This window comes from Balaenoptera physalus (assembly GCF_965194825.1).
Source record: "Balaenoptera physalus genome assembly, chromosome: 1".
Lineage (NCBI taxonomy): Eukaryota > Metazoa > Chordata > Mammalia > Artiodactyla > Balaenopteridae > Balaenoptera > Balaenoptera physalus.
This window is the reverse complement of record NC_138882.1, coordinates 92,705,772-92,722,144: the sequence shown is the minus strand read 5'-3', so window position 1 is coordinate 92,722,144 and position 16,373 is coordinate 92,705,772.

The following is a 16,373-nucleotide window of genomic DNA, read 5'->3' as shown; positions in this document are numbered from 1 at the left end:
ATGTCTCTTCAATGGTGAACTTATTTTAGGTTTCAGGAAACACGTTGCACAGTGGTAAGCGGTTATCAACATTATCAGCCTTGGATACTTGTCTGAAAGATGGTGTACTTTTCTCTGTGTGGTTACCTTGGGGGCTGCAATTCCCTTAATATTTGGATTTAAACTGAGCTTTGTTATCGACCACAGCATCTCGGCTAACGTTTACATTAGGTGGTGTGGTCTTGAAATCCACCTTCTCTGGCACCTTGTTTGATTCAGTGCTAAAGGCTAGGTTCTCTTGAGCTTGACCTTGGCCCCAGACCTATTTCCATAAGAGAACCAAAATAACCTCAACTATACTGTATACAACTGCTCTCATGGTTTCTTCACATTGGAAAAGAAGTATATAGAAGTGATCAAGTGATGCCTGAGTGGTTGTCTTGTCTTTAAATGTGTAAAATCCTTCATCCCCCTTGTCTTCAACCTGCCTGTTGCTGCTCCTTCTTAGACCTTCTGGTCTGAGGATGAGACTTATCTGCAGTCCAGTATGCAGAGGAGTCCTTCCAGATCACTGCTTTGGCGTGTTTATCTGGTGACACTTTCTCTGAAGCCCTGAGTCCCAGCCTGCACCACCTCTGTTGCCTCCTCACCCCGCCCTTCATCCTGGCGCTGTCAACATCCGAATCAGTGGCCTCTTCAGCCTTACGTTGACTACCTCCGTTCTGGCCACCTACTCACACTGGCTATACTTTGTGGGGACCTAGAGCTGCTCCTGAAGTTCGGAGCAGCTCCCTCCATGGCCACAAGAATTAGGATCCATCAGAGAGCAATTTTATAATCTTTTATGTTTGCCTACAAGCCACTGCCAGGATCCTCTTCCTCCTCATGTGTACTGCATGTTCCTTCTGCAATGTTTGACTCTGCCTGTTTTGGTGTGGCCTTCACCTCTTGCCTGGGTTATTTCATGAGTCAGATCATGTGTCTCTCCTCCATTTTTCTCGACTCATCCGAGGGATCTTTCTAAAACAGACTTGCCCGTGCTCCTCCCAGACATTAAAACCTGCTTAAGGCTCTGCTGTGCAAGGGCAGATGTCAGACTTAAACCCATGAGGAGTCCTTTGCAGGCAGCTCCAGCCTTATACCTCCCCTGCTAAGCAGCCCTTCTTCCAGTCCCAGGGCACACAGGTCCTTCTGTGCAGCGAGCCCCTAAAGTCAGCCGGGCTGTCGCACCTACCCTGCCTCCCAGGCCACCTTCCCCGCTTCTGTTTCGACTCCTGTACTTAACTGTGTTGCATCAGCTCTTCACCTAGATTGTGAACACCTGCTTGTTTCGTTTCCCCCAGCCTGCCTCCCACACAACTGTCAGAGATTGAACTTGTGCAAATGTTGAACTTGGTGTTTTTGCCCGTCGAGAACTTGGACTGGGGCCACTAGCAACCAGGAGGCTGAATCCTGGATACTAACGTGGATGTGTTATCATGCCTCGTTCTCGTGCTGGGAAACATTTTAGTCCAGGCACCGTCCAGACCAGTGTTTACAGAGCAACTGATGTGGGCCGGCCGTGGTGGTGCTCAGTTCCCCAGAATGAGTAGTTATCTCCTGGACGCTGGAACACTGTTGACCACAAGCTCTCGACCTCCTGAACAAGGTCAGTACTTACGGCTGCAAACTTCACACTCTGTTGTATCTTCCCTAACTCCCCACCCACCTAATACCCGCCCCCACCAGACTTTCCCTTCTGGTGTTTTAGTAGAACTCCTGAATCACCTCCGAGGGTTAATTCCTTGGCGTTGGAATACTGCTCCCATCGCTGCCCAGGATGTCCAGGAGCACACTTTAAATTAGTGGGGAATTTTTTTTCTCCTTCACTGTCTAAGTAGTGACTTGGGTGGGAGAGTCACATACATGTGATTTGGGATTAACATCTGCTGGCAGATGCTCAGAACATTCACAGGACCTGAGAGGGTTTATTAAACAACCTCTGGGAGAAGCACAGGCCAAAGCTTCAGTGTGACACACCCTCTACTGCCTTACCTGGGGTGGGGCTTCACCCTCTCCAGAGGCCTTCGGCTCCTTGTGCACCTTATGGCAGGTAGAGTCGAGAGGCAGGTCAAGGTGGGACATAGTAAGGAGCTGGAAGGCACTATGGTGGGGTGTCTGGTACCCCACACCTCCCAAAAGCTGAGGGGGAATTGATGAGGTCAAGCGACTTCCTGCCCCGAGTGACAGCACCAGAGCTGGGCCCACGGTGCTGGCTTCTTGCCTCCCGGCCCCGTGCTTTCTCCTGTACATGGGGCTGTGTCCCTCTCCCGAGGGTGAATGCTCTCTAGTAGAATGTGCTGGCCTGGCAGATGAACCACATGTCTCTCGGCTGCTTGAGCGGCATCCCTCTCTTGAGCAGGTTTCTGTGAGCGCCGCCAAAAAACCAGGGAAGCTGGGCCATGGCGGGAGGCTCGGCTTCATGCCTGGGAAGGTGATTTCCTCACCTAGCTCAGAGCAAGCCCGCCGACCTGTTCCGGCCAAAGCTGCATCACAGGTTTGTTTCATCAGAGTCACCACTCAAGCTGCCTTTTACTGTAGGAAGTTTCTTACAAGTGGTCCTAGGGGAAGGCATGAGAAGCAAGTGTCACCTGGCTTCTTTTAGATGCTTACCTGGGAAGGAGGGGACTGAAGCTGTACTGTGTGTGTGCATGTGAGAGAGAGAGAGAGAGAGAAAGCAACGGAGACCGGCAGCATAGCAGTGACTCTCCTAAACAGTTCGCATCTGTTCAATATGGATAGCGTCTGAGCCTTTGCTCAAGGGGTCTGTTGGAAGCTAAAGCCATGAGAAAATGGAATGACAGTTGCTCATATTTGACTAAGGCTTTAGAGTTTACCGCGTCCACGTTACATGCGTGTCAGCTTGTGGACCTCAGAGACCTGGGAGATGCGGAGCGCTTTCCCCATTTTACAGACAAGGGACCGGAAGCTCCCAGCACCCCAAGGTTTCATATCTTGGGAGAGGCAGAGCCTGTGCACAACGGCCAACTCCAAGGCCCCATTCTTCCCACTCTTATGCCCCCAAAGGCACTCAGTAAACCATAAATCACCGGACAGTATTAGTTGTTATGCCAGCCTCTCGGGGCCCAAGAGCCGAAGAGGTGTTGAGTTGCTTGGTAATAGATCCGCTTCCACTTGTGCAGGAAAGGAATTCCTTGGACAGGCCAGCAGCTTTTCTCAGACAACCCTCCCTTTGTGAATCAGGTGGGGAACGGTGAGGGGTACCTACTGCAGGCTCACTGACATGTTCCGGGAACATCACCGAACGCCACGTCCTGTGTTGTGTTGGCACTGACTCTCCCGACAGCTTGGAGATAGGACAATTCCGTTTACAGAGGAAACCAGAACGTCGTACAGCCAGCAGAGCCAGGACTAAGCCATGGGGCGTGTAACTTTGGGGCTCAAGCTCTCAGCCCTCCCACGATATGCTGTTTTGCCTTCAACCTGTATTTTGCAGGGTAGCACGTGGTGGAGGTCCAGGGGAGCAGGTACCCCACCCTCCAGCAAGAGCGTTTGGAGAGCGAAGAGCACACGTCCCGAGTCTATGGTTAGTAAGTGGTATTAAATGGAGGCCAAAGAGACCCACTAAACTGATTAGCTCAAAACAAAAATGAAGCCAACTGACTAAGCTGAAATAAGGTGCCTCTATTGCATTGGGGTTGGCATATAATTTAACATCAGAATTAAAATGGAAACAGCATCTTTTTTTTCCCTTAAACAAGAAGTTACATGACACAGGAGTACGTAAACTACCTGCAAGCTGGAACACAGGGTACGGGAGTGCGGGAGGACTGTGCGGAAGTCAGGAAAGCAGCTTGCCCACAGCCATGGCACAATGAAACCCACGAGGGAGGGGACTCAGAAAGCTTAATAGCAAAACCCGAAGCAGTTCCCGGAGGCAAACACCTGTCGATTTTCATGCACTAAATATAGTGGTAGTTGGGTCACCTTATCCCTAAATAAACACCAGCTAGGTAAAGACTTTTTAGAAAAGAATCTCGCCATTGGCTCAGACAAGCAGGAGGCTGGGAGAAGCAGCCTCCTGGCAGCCTCTTACTCCTCTGCCGCCCCTGCTACTTCAGATTCCCTCTGTGCTTCTGCCCTTCTCTTAGGTTGGCTCCACGTACCTGATTATCCTTGTGGCTTTTGTCCCTTCCCCCAAGGTGAGGGATCGGTTTCCTTGGCCTTCCCACGATCAGCACGGGGTGGGAGAAACCCCCCGTCTCTCCAGCGCAGGCCCACGGGCAGCTCTCCAGCAGAGGCTTATTTTCCATCCCACTTCAGACACTACTGAAAGGAAAATGATTCTTCCCTTGCTTTTGCCTTTTGAAGTTTGGCTGCTGCTGAATCGGGCGCAGCCCCTATGTCAGGAAACGTCAAACCAGAGGCTTGCTGTGTGCGTTATGCTTCCAGCCTCTTGCCCAAGCGCCAGGCCCGTACCCAGCAGGGTACAAGGGACCCGAGGTGAGGAGCAACCCAGAAAGGCAGAAGGGCCAGAGCTCCAAACCCAGCACACCTCCCCTCCTCCCAGCATGCTCTCATAAACTGCTCGCAGCCCAACTTTCCTCGAGATGATGTAAATGAAGATGGTACACACTTTGGGGTTGCTGAGAATTAGAAAAGCAAGTATTTGGTACAAAGCCCCAAGCCCAATACCAGATGCTCAGAGATGGTATGTATTCCTTGATATCCTCTGCCTTCCAGGGGCTTATAATCTGCTTGGGGAGCGGAGAGAGACTATGTGACAGCACTAACACGTGTGCCACAGATTCTTCAGCTCTGTTGGACATCAGGAAGTAAATAGTAACGCTAGCTACAATTTATTGAAACCTACAAGGCCAATTAAGGGTGTCACCTGTACTATCGATAATGCTTATGACAGCTCTGCCAGGTAAGTGAGGATAGTCTCTCCCCCCATCCCACCTCCCGCTTAGCTGATGAGGAACCAAGGCTCAGAGAGGTTAAGCAACATGTCACAGCCCACACAGCCGCAGAGGGGTTGAGCAGCCTGGGCTGAACAGTATCATACCTGGAGCCAAGATGGTGTGGACCATGCCCAGCTGTTGGGCTGAGCCCTGGGGCGCCAGCCAGTGCTCTGTCCTGGCAGACCACCTCATTGCCCATTGACCCATGGGTGGCAATATCATCATACTTCCTACTAGATAATCAATGAGCCTCACTTCCGACCTGTTGCCAACTCACACAGTTCCCCGGAACTTCAGACCTACTTCCCCCACCCCTGTGCTGGGCGGTCAGCAGAGAATGAAAGATACTGTTCTGGACGACCACAGTGAACTCGCTGTACAATGAAGTCATTTTGTTCTTTCACTGAACCACTTCCCTGTACCAGGAATTAGAACCTACCCGCTGAAAAAGCCCAGAAACCTCCTGCTCCAGTGTGGCAGGCTCTTTTGTAACTGTGTGACCCACTGGTTTTGCTGGGATGTGCACATTTCTAATAATGGTGATGATAAACAAAGAGGACTTTGCATGGCAGGGGCGTTTCCTCTCTCCAAAGCTGCTGTTTCAGATGTTCCTCCACTGCCCGAGCCCCAGAGCCAGCCCCCTCGTCCCCCACCAGGGCCTGCTTCCCCCTGACAGGGGACCCAGCAGCTCAGAAAAATGGCAAAAGCTGGGGCTTTCCCTGCCTGAGATTTCACACGAACGCTTTCGCCCCACCCCGCTCGATTGTGTTTTCTCTGCCAGACAAGGGCCTCCCCCGCCCAGGGAGCAGTCAGTGGCTTCCAGCAGGGTCAGCAGTCAGGGCCTGTGGAAAAGGGCAGGTGGAGGGGCGACACTGCACAGCCACGTGGGTTCAGCTGGGGTGAGTTTCTGATCCGGCCACCATGGAAACCAATTGGATAAATATCTTATTGGGGACAGTATCAGGACTTTTTCTAGCTCAGGGGTCAGCAGTCTTTTACTGTAAAGAAGCATTTAGCAATAATTTAGGTTTTGTGGGCCACATGGTTTCTGTCACAATTATTCTACTCTGCTGTTTTTATCACGAAAACAGCCAGAGATAATATGTAAATTAACCGTGTTCCAATAAAACTTTATTTCCGGACACTGGAATTTGAACTTCAAATAATTTTCATGTATCGTGAAATACCATTATTTTTATTTTCCCCAACCATTTAAAATGTAAAATCTATTCTTACTTGCCAGCTGTAAGCAAACAGGCAGCAGGACAGATGCGGCCACTGACTGTAGTTTGCCGGCTCTTATTCTAGATGAGAGGCTGCTTCACAGAAAAACACTTCTCTTTTTTGTCCCCCTTCCAACCCTGTCCCTCAACCGGGTGGAACTGCAGCCTGCCAGTCCTGTCACCCACGTGTCACATTCTCCTTGCGAACTCCCTGGTCAGGGTCTCGTTGCGGTGGCCCGCTGTACCAGCCAGCGTGAGTTTCTGTCACCACGACTCTGAACTTGAGCCCAGAGATTCTAGCCACGTGGGCACCACTGCCCTCTAGCCCCAGATTGTCCTCTTGGTCCACCTTCCACCATACCTCTCGCTCAGCGGGGGAAGCCCCTCTCCCCATGAGGGTCACAATTTCTTCCATGTTCCCAGAAAGGCTGGACTCTCTCCCTCGGTTCTTCATAGAGCCCTCAAGTATTACAACTCCTATTAGGCAGGCTGGTTCTACTCCTTACAATTCCTCTCAGAGACCTTGGGACGCTTTGCTTGGGACTTTCAAGTTGTACCCCTCAGCGTTGAGTCAAATGAATCCTTCCTGCCCACATCCCCCAGAATCCTGAGACACTTGTCTAAGGCCTAAAGTGAGCCCTTTGTTCTGGCATCTTGGGGGGTGACTCCCAGACTCCAGAGACCTTTACCACTTCTCTCGGGGGTCCCTGGGGCTGCTTGAAAGTGCAGTAGCTGACTGTACCCCCAGGCTGGGCATCCAGCAGGGTCTGTCCCACCTGGCTCAGACCTCCCTGCCCCAGGAGCTCAGCCTGCACTTTTGCAGCAGGCACATGGGTTGTCAGAGATTTGGAGAAACAATGGCCTGACATACAAAATGCTCAAGGAAGATGGAGGTTCCAAACGGGAAAACTATTGACCTTCTCCCTGATGAGTCCAGAAGGGGATGGGGAGGGTGCTAATGACATCAGTAACTCTACGGGCCGTTCAGGTGTTCAAGGGACAGAGTGATGGAGGGGCCATGATGAGAGACCGGGGCTCAACCCTGCCAAGAATAAGTCAAGAGGGCTCAAAGACGTGAAGAGAGTATCTGAAAGACACTGGGCTTCACTAAGAAGAATGTGGAGGGCACACGCCTGGGGAAGGAGAGGATGGAGCCCATGATGTCATGCAGCCAGCCCACACGCTCGGTTCCTCCTGGGCGTCTGTCTTTTCCCATTCAAGAGGGGACAGGCAGTGAGAGTGAGAAGTGGGTGGGGGCTGAGGAGATGGATGGACTTTGCACTGCCGTTTCCTAACTCTGTGTCCTTTGGTCAGTTATTTAACCTCTTTGTTTCCTTGGCTGTAAAAATGGGGATGCTTACCTGCTATGGTTAGTATAAAGATTAAAGGAGCTAAAGTTAGTATAAAGATTAAAGGAGCTAAAGTTAGTAAAGACCCTAGCAGTAAACAGATAGTTAATAAATGATAGCCTGTGTGTGTAGGCACGTCTATTTTTTGTTTAAACAGGGCGATTCTTCAGTAAAGTCGTGGCTTTCATTTTGGTCCTCAGGTTATCTGATAAAATCACCTGGAGTGCTAGTTAAAAATTCAGGTTCCCCAGATCCCATCCCAAGATTCTGATTCAGTAGGTCTGGCATAGGGGCAGGGAATCATCCCCAGATATTTCTCACGTGCTTGGAGTTTGGACACCACAGCCTTAAAGGTTGAGGAGGAGATGTACCACAGGAGCTGGGATGGCCAGAGGGTCCTTAGGAGCTGGAAAAACGGGGCCCCAGTCCCCGAAGATGACATCCCAGGGCGCAGAAAACACTTGAAAATGGGATCACATGTCACAGTTCTCAACAAGAAAAAAAGACAACCAGAAACATCAAACCAATAAACTAGATGTCCACACCCTCAGAATTAGCTTGAATTTTTAAACGGTTGCCCGCACAGATTCAATAAGAGAGACCAATCTGCCTGTCTTTTTCTTAGGCTTCCAGATCAGATGCAAAAAGACTGTTTTGTTTTTGTGGTTTTAGCTGACTATTGTTAATACATTTCATTTTAACTTCAGATTCTGAAAAAAAAAAATCATTGTTCCTGGGGAGGAACTGTGTACTGAATGGTGATAAAATCAAGGGGATTTGTGATTTGCAGAACAAAAGTGAGTCCAAGAATTGAAATCCACTCAGAGGGTGGTGGTAAGAGGTTTTCACTTCCCATGGTAAAATCCCCGGTCTTTTTTTATAAATTTATTTATTTTATTTATTTATTTTTTTGGCTGTGTTGGGTCTTTGTTGCTGCGCGTGGGCTTTCTCTAGTTGTGGAGAGCGGGGGCTACTCTTCGCTGTGGTGCGCGGGCTTCTCATTGCAGTGGCTTCTCTTGTTGCAGACCACGGGCTCTAGGCACGTGGGCTTCAGTAGTTGTGGCACAAGGGCTCAGTAGTTGTGGCTCGCAGGCTCAGTAGTTGTGGCACACGGGCTTAGTTGCTCCGTGGCACGTGGGATCTTCCCGACCAGGGATCGAACCCGTGTCCCCTGCATTGGCAGGCAGATTCTTAACCATTGCGCCACCAGGGAAGTCCCAACATCCCTGGTCTTGAAGGTTTAACTCTGCAAGGAGAATGTTCCCGTGGGCAGAGCAAGTGACCAGCAGCTCTTCCCACCCCTCTGGAGCCTTCACTCTAGTGGCCTGGAGAGCTGACCCCACTCCTGGCCCTGCATGGGCACCACCAACACCCTTGGTTCCCTGGAGCCAGCTGAGACAGTCTGGATGTTTTAAAACAACATTTTACTACATTTTAAAAGAGAACAAAAAGAAAATAAATATAGAAAGAGCAAGGAGTATAACCATAGGACAAGGTGAAGAGCTTTGCTCCTGGTGCTCCCCGAGGTCAACTGGTCCTCGGGGCTGCAGCCCACACCATCCCTGGCTGGCCAGTCCCGTGCTCCAGCTCCTAGGGGCTGGCTCCCAGTCTCAGCCTTCACTGGTGGGACCCACAGTTACTGTCACTGCTACTCCAAGGCCACATCCTTGACCTCTTGACACTTCCTGGGTCCAGACCACAGAATCCAGGGACAGACTCCCTGCTGCCGTTTACCGAGGATCTTCTCTTCTGATTATGACCTCTTCCGAGCTGAGAGAGTTTCCAGCGAAGGCCTCTCTGTGCAGGTGAGACACAGCCTGCCTCCTTCCTGTGCACCTCTAGCTGTGGCGTCCATACATCAGGACCGATCACTTCTGGTAACCTCACTGGTCCCTGGTAGACTGCATTTCCCACCTCTTTTCAATGGGAAGCCCTGTTCCAATCAAGTCAGCCTGTTCTCAAAAGCCTTCAGTTGTTTCTCATTGCCTGTAGAAAGGCTCCAGATCCTCCACCGTTGGTCTCGAATCACCTTCAGGTCTCTCTCCCATCCCCACGCCCTCCACTCAAGCTTCCCCACCGGTGAGAAGGGAAGACAGGCTGGTGAGGCCTTCACTTTATCTATACAATACTCATCAGTTCCCCACTGGTCCCACCGAACCTGGTGTGAGAGCTGGCAGGACACTGACCTGGAGACCAGGAGACCATGTCCTAATCTGGTTTGTGAGGCCATGTTTCTTCAAGTCAGGCACTGGGCCTCGCTAGGCCACAGTTTCTTCATCTGCAAAATGCAGATGTTGGACTAGCCCATCCGTAGAGGCCTTAGCCCGCAGGTCTAAGCTGAGCCTGATGCCACAGTGACCTTGTGACTCAGAAAAGCTGTGAAGGACTCGGGTGCTCAGAGGAGGCCTGACATGATGTAGGGCCCTTGCTCATGTTGGTCACAGAAGTGCCCTTGGGACCTTTCTTTGAGCTCAGCCTTCTCATGAGGAAGAAATGGGTCAACTCTACTTAGTAGATGCTTGAGGAGTGCTTCCCCCGTGCCAGGCTTGGTGCTGGGCACTGGAGATCCAAGGACAGATGAGAAGCAGTCCCTGCCCGTGAGGAGCTTGTGGACTCCTGGGAAACAGTGTATAAAAGCACACAAGAGTCACGCTGTGGATCATACTAAAATGGAGGGGTACAGTGTTAGGGTCTCATTAGAAGAAATGACTGGGGAAAGCCCTCCAACCTTGGAGCTGGGTCTTACAGGATGAGTCAGTTTGTCTACACGTGCTCTGGGGACCGGGGAGGCACTGGGAAACCACTGAAAGCTTTTGAGCCGGTGAGTGACACCATCAGATTTGCGTTTGAGAAAGATCACTGTGGTCACTCTGCAGCAGATGGAGGGGCAGAGGTGAGACTGGAAGTGAGGAGAGCCACGGGGAGCTCAGCAGTGGTCCAGGTGACACAGGATGAGGGGGTGTTGACATGAACTTGGGCCCAGAACAATTACAGAGACCTTTACAAATGTAAGCATCACCAAAAATAGCTTTATAGAATTTGTTCTGTGGACCCACGGGCATGTGGCACACTTGTTTATGTTAATCAGTCATTGTATTTTATCCCCTGGAATGTTCTCACTTGTCTCCATTCTTCCCAAATCAGCTGTCTTCTCTCCCTCACCCAACACACCCCCCTCAAAGCTCATGACTCCCTCTCAGCCCCACTTCAAGCATAATCAGTCTCCTAGAAAAAGCCAAAGAAAGTGTCTAAGTCACTATTTCTCAGGAGTGTGCTTTTTGGATTATGGGGAGGGCAAGTTCTTTGTTGAGGGACTATCCCATGCACTGCAGGACACTTAGTGTCCTGGCCTTTGGGGAACTAGATGGCTGTAGCAGCCCTTAGTAATTATGACAGCCAATGTCCCCCTATACTTCCAATCTCCCCTTAGGGGGACAGTACTTGACTGATGACTGTTCATGCCGCCACACATGGTCCTGTCTCCCAGACAGCTGCTGTATACAGGTGTGTCTCTTGTCTGCCATCCCCTGAAAGATTGGCTTCCGGAGACATCATTAATCATCCCAGCCCCTCCAATCAGGTCAACTAAGAGGACAGAGTTCCCACCCAACCTACTTGCATGCCTGAGATATCTTTATTCTACCTTCATATTTGGTTGAATTTAGCTGGACATAAACTTCTAGGCTGCAGGTCATATTCCTTTAGAATGTTGAGGCATTTTTTTCATTGCTTTTTGCCTTCTAGTATTGCTGTTGAGAAGTCTGATGCCACACTAGCCCCTTATCCTTTGTATGTGACCTGTTCCCATTACCTGCCCTCTTAGGGTCTTCTCTTCGGAGGTTCTGAAATTCAGTGATAAAGTGCCATGTGTGTGTGTGAATTTACATTCACTATGCAGGGTACTCCATGGGTCATTTTAATTTGAAAGTCATGTCCTTCAGTTATGGGAAATTTTTACTTTATTATTTCTTTTAAAAAATTTTCCTCATTTTCTCCTTCTGGATTTTGATTATTCAGATATTGGACCTTCTGGTCTAATTCTCTAATGTTACTGTTTCCCTCTGGTTTTCAATCAAATTCTCTGTCTCTCTGTCTCTGTCTCAATATATATCTATATCTATATTTTTTCCTTAATTTTCCAAGTGGTATCCTGAATATCCTGAACACACTTTCTAAATTTTCTGTTGAATTAAAAATTTTTGCTATCAAGTTTTTAACTTTCAAAGGTTCTTTTTTAATACTCCTTGTTTTTTTTTTTTTTTTTTTAGCTTTCTACTCTATTTCACTGATGCAATAGCTTTTCTTATCACCCCAAGAAGAGTATTTATACATTTTGCTGATATTTTCTCATGCTTCTTTACTCTCTTTTCTCCAAGTTCCTTTTCTCTGTTTACATATTTTACCCCATCTTTCATTTACAGACTTTCTTCAGAAGGTAGAAAATCCTTGGGTGTTCATTTTTATTTGGGAATGAGTCACTTTAATATTAATTAGAAGCTCTAGTCAGTGCACGAGGCATACTTATAGTTTCCAGCCTTCTCTGTAGAGGGATGGGTAGATACTCAGCCATGTTTTGTTGGGAGACCCCCCAATGTGGATGTTTGTAGGTATTTTCTCTTGGGCTGGCCAGTTTTTCCCAAGAGGAATCTTTTAGCCATACATATATCTGGAGGCACAAGCCTGACTCACAGTCAAGTGTGTGGACTTTCACTTAATCTTCACTTAGGGAATAGTGTCTCAACCATTCCTTAGCTAATGTTGATATCCCCCAATCCAGAGCCTTTTCAATTCAGCTCTGCAGAGTAAACCTCCCATCTTCTACCAATGTCTAATCTGCTCTTGTTTCCATCCAGGGTGTTTTTCATTTCATACATTATAGTTGTCATCTCTGGAAGTTCAATTTGGGTCTTTTTATATCTTCCACTTCTTTACTTACATATTCAATCTTTCCTCTTTTTGAAAATATGGAATAGAGTTATTGTAACATTTTTCTTCTTTACGTAGTTGTTTTCTAATTAAGAGACTTTTTAGGACTTCCCTGGTGGCACAATTGTTAAGATTCCGCCTGCCAATGCAGGGGACATGGGTTTGAGCCCTGGTTTGGGAAGATCCCACATGCTGCGGAGAAACTAAGCCCATGCACCACAACTACTGAGCCCGCACTCTAGGGTCCACGAGCCACAACTACTGAGCCCACGTGCCACAACTACTGAAGCACGCATGCCTAGAGACCGTGCTCCGCGACAAGAGAAGCCACCACAATGAGAAGCCCGCGCATTGCAATGAAGAGTAGCCCCCGCTCACCGCAACTACAGAAAGCCTGCTCACAGCAACAAAGACCCAATGCAGCCAAAAATCAATCAATCAATAAATAATTTTTTTAAGAAGACTTTTTAACAGCAGTTTTAGATTTATAAGAAAAATCAAGCAGAAGGTCCAAAGAGTTTCCATATATCCCCTCTCTCTCTCTCTTCCCTGCCCTCCCCCACTCATAGTTTCCCTATTAATAACATCTTGCCTTACTGTGGAACATTTGTTACAATTGAGTCAATATTGATAGATTATTATTATTATTATTACTAAAGTTCATAGTTTACATTAAGGTTCACTCTTTGTGTTATACATTCTATGGGTTTTGACAAATGAGTTGCAGGATCATATGGTAAGAGTATGTTCAGCTTTGTAATAAACTGCCAAACTGTCTTCTAGAGTGGCTGTACCATTTCGCATTGTTACCAGCAATGAATGAGAGTTCCTGTTGCTCCACATCCTCATTAGATTTTGGCTTTGTCAGTCTTTCAGATTTTAGCCATTCTAATAGTATAATAACTTTTTAAATGTTCTTGGCTACTAATCCTATCATCTTTGTCAGTTCTGCATCTAATGCCCCACAATGTCCCATGGCTGGTGAGAGAAGGAACAATTCCTGGATCTGTGGAACACAGGGGGTTGTTCCCTCTAGTCCTTTAGGGTGGTTCTTTCTTCAACCCCGAGTAGTTTTCTCTACATATATGTGCTGGTCAGGGCTCAGCTGTAGGTCTGCAGGAGACCCTCTGCAGATCTCTGGAGCTCCCTCCCTGTGCAGCTCCCTTGTCTCTGGTCCTCTGCCCTGCACTCTCCCAGATTCCTAGTTCCATTTCCAAAACTCAGCTCCCCTTGACTTCCTCCTCCCTATCTCAGAAACCTGCAAACTCTCTCTAGCCAGTGAGCTGAGCCAATCAGAGGGCTCAATTCCTTGGTTTCCCATCTCTCAGGAATCACTACCTTTCACTGCCTGACACCCAATGTCTTTCATTCATTTTGTCTGGTTTCAAGTTTTTTCAGGTGAAATGGTAAGAATGGCTAGAAGTAAAAGCCTAAAGATTTCTTTTGAATTGGACCAATCATTAATTTTTAAAAAAATCTTTATTCCTGCCATGTTCAACATAGGTAGAATCCACAGCAGTGGTCAGGAGAGAAATAAAATCCACCAAACACAACTCTTTAGCTTGTGGTCGGGTTCAGCTTTGATGGAGCCACCCGGGAGGCCCATGTCATCTACCCACCTCTTCCTCAAGAACGGGACCCGCAGCGATGGGAGCCAGTGAATCAGCAGTGGAGGCTGTGCCTGATTTCACCCAAAGGCCAGAAGGCCAGTCTCTGTCTTTGGAAAGTATAGCAGAGGGATGGGGGTGGGGAGCAATGAAACTATCAGAGAAAGAGATCATAACAGCGATGCTGTTTTGCTGATTAAAAAGCTTCCTCTAACTGATTGTTGTTCAATCTCTTTAAGACCCTGGAGGGAGGGGTATTGCTAATTAGGGAATCTATTTTGGCAATTTGAGAAAGATCAAACAAACCCAGTGACTCCCTGGTCCTTTATCTCTCACCGCAAGTGGCCTTAAGGTGCCGCACCTCTGGGTTATCCTGTCCTCCAGGCGACGGGAGTGCTGGGCCAGCTGGTTTCTCACATACCCAGAGATTAGCCCTTGAGTGCCAGCATTTCAAAAAATTTTACCTCCTTGACTGAACTATTTCTAAAACTCACTGCATACTTTTCTGCCTTAGTAAGAGTAATAGAATGACAATACCAATAATAATAATAGCACAATGAGTTTGGCAGAGTTTTCAGTGCTTTACATATATTAATTAACGTAATCCTCACAACAGCCCTGTGAGGTATGCGCAAGTGTTATCACCATTTTGTAGTTGAGGAAACATACACAGGAGACTCAGTGTTTGTCTGAGGCACACAGATCACCAAGCACAATTGTATCTGTTTTTGGCGACTCAGGGATATTGCCAGGATCATCTCATATTGGACTGTAGCCATGAATGTAGACACACATATAGAAGGTCTAGAAGTTTGAGAACTGACCTGGGGTCCCCCAAATGAGGTTCCTAGGGGGCTCAGTGAGGACGAGCCTAGGCATTGGTGGCATTTGTTCTACATGGGGCCCTGCAGAGAAATGAGCCATGGGGGCGTCCCTAGGAAATGAAGGTCAGGGGACCATAATGGGGACGGGGGGAGGGGGGAACTGGGAACAACATTGTGGGGGAAGCGTGCAGAGGCGTTGGGAGACGTTGAGGCCCACAGGTGGCGGCCACGGTGGGCTTGCCCCGTGCATGCAGCAGCGTGATGGCTGTTGATACTTTGGTGGATTGGATGGGGGTCATCAGACCTGGGTTCACCTGTATTGACTCACTAATCCTGACAGCTACCAAACCTCTCCATGGACTAGTTCCCGCATCAATAAAATGAGAAAAAAATACTTAACATGTAGGGAGGATTGACTTGGATTGACCCAGATATGTACCTAAAGCACTTAATAGAATGCCTGGAATGTAGTAATAACTCAGTAAATGATCTCAGCTATTTTTAATAATGAAGTTCTGGAGTGAGTCCGAGATGAACAGTTGCCTTTGGTTACATAATACATCCTGTCCATGACTTTGAATGTAGCCTTGGAGCCACAATGGGCAAGTTTCTCTGGAGGAAGCTTGTTCTCTGAATGGCAAGTGGCTGGGCTGGCGCTCTGTCCAGCAAGCTTCCAGCCCACGTTGCTACCCTCCTGGGCAGGCTTTCTGAGCACAGCCCCTTGCATTCTGGCTCCCTGGGCCTCGGCTCTGGGTAGTCATATGACTGGTTCTCTCTGAGCTCAGCTCGCTCTAGCAGGGATCAGGCAGCCTGCAAGGTTAAGGACTCCTATGTCAGCAGCTCTAGAAGCCGGCAGGTCAGAGGGGAGGCCAGAGGTCTTATGCTGGAGGCTCCTGGAGGCCTAGCAGCAGACAAGTCTAGACAGAGACATTAGACCTGGCAGCGCATGGCTTAGCCCCATGGAATCCAGACTGTAGTGGCTGCAACTGGTCCGCAACTCCCTTCTCCTGTGGCCCAGCTGTGCACCCTGCCCAGTGTGGACTGGGGGACTCTACCTCCTAGAAACCCCACCTTCCCTGAAGAAGACCACTGGGTGAGCCAGCATGGCTGACATTGGCCCACCGATCCCAAGGAAGCAGCCTTTTCCTCAGCACAGAAGTTGGGGAGAGTGTAGCTGGAAGGGGTGAGGTGGGGAGCCAGGGAGCAGAACCTGGGACCTCAGGACCCAGGGTCCAGAGGGAAGCCTGAGGAAATTTTCTTAGTGAATAATCTGGAAGGGAGTTTTTTTAAAAAAAAGAAAAGTAATTTTAGTATTTCTAAATAGTATGTCTATTACTGAAGGGAGAACTGATACCCCAGGGATTTTCTACATTTTTCTTTTGACATCAAAACCCATTTTTAAAATGAAATCCCTTGTGGATGCCCGGTATGTAAAGCAGCTGGAAGGAGGGCAGCTGTGCTGCAGCTGATCTGGGGCCTGGAGTCCTGCTTGGGTGCTGAC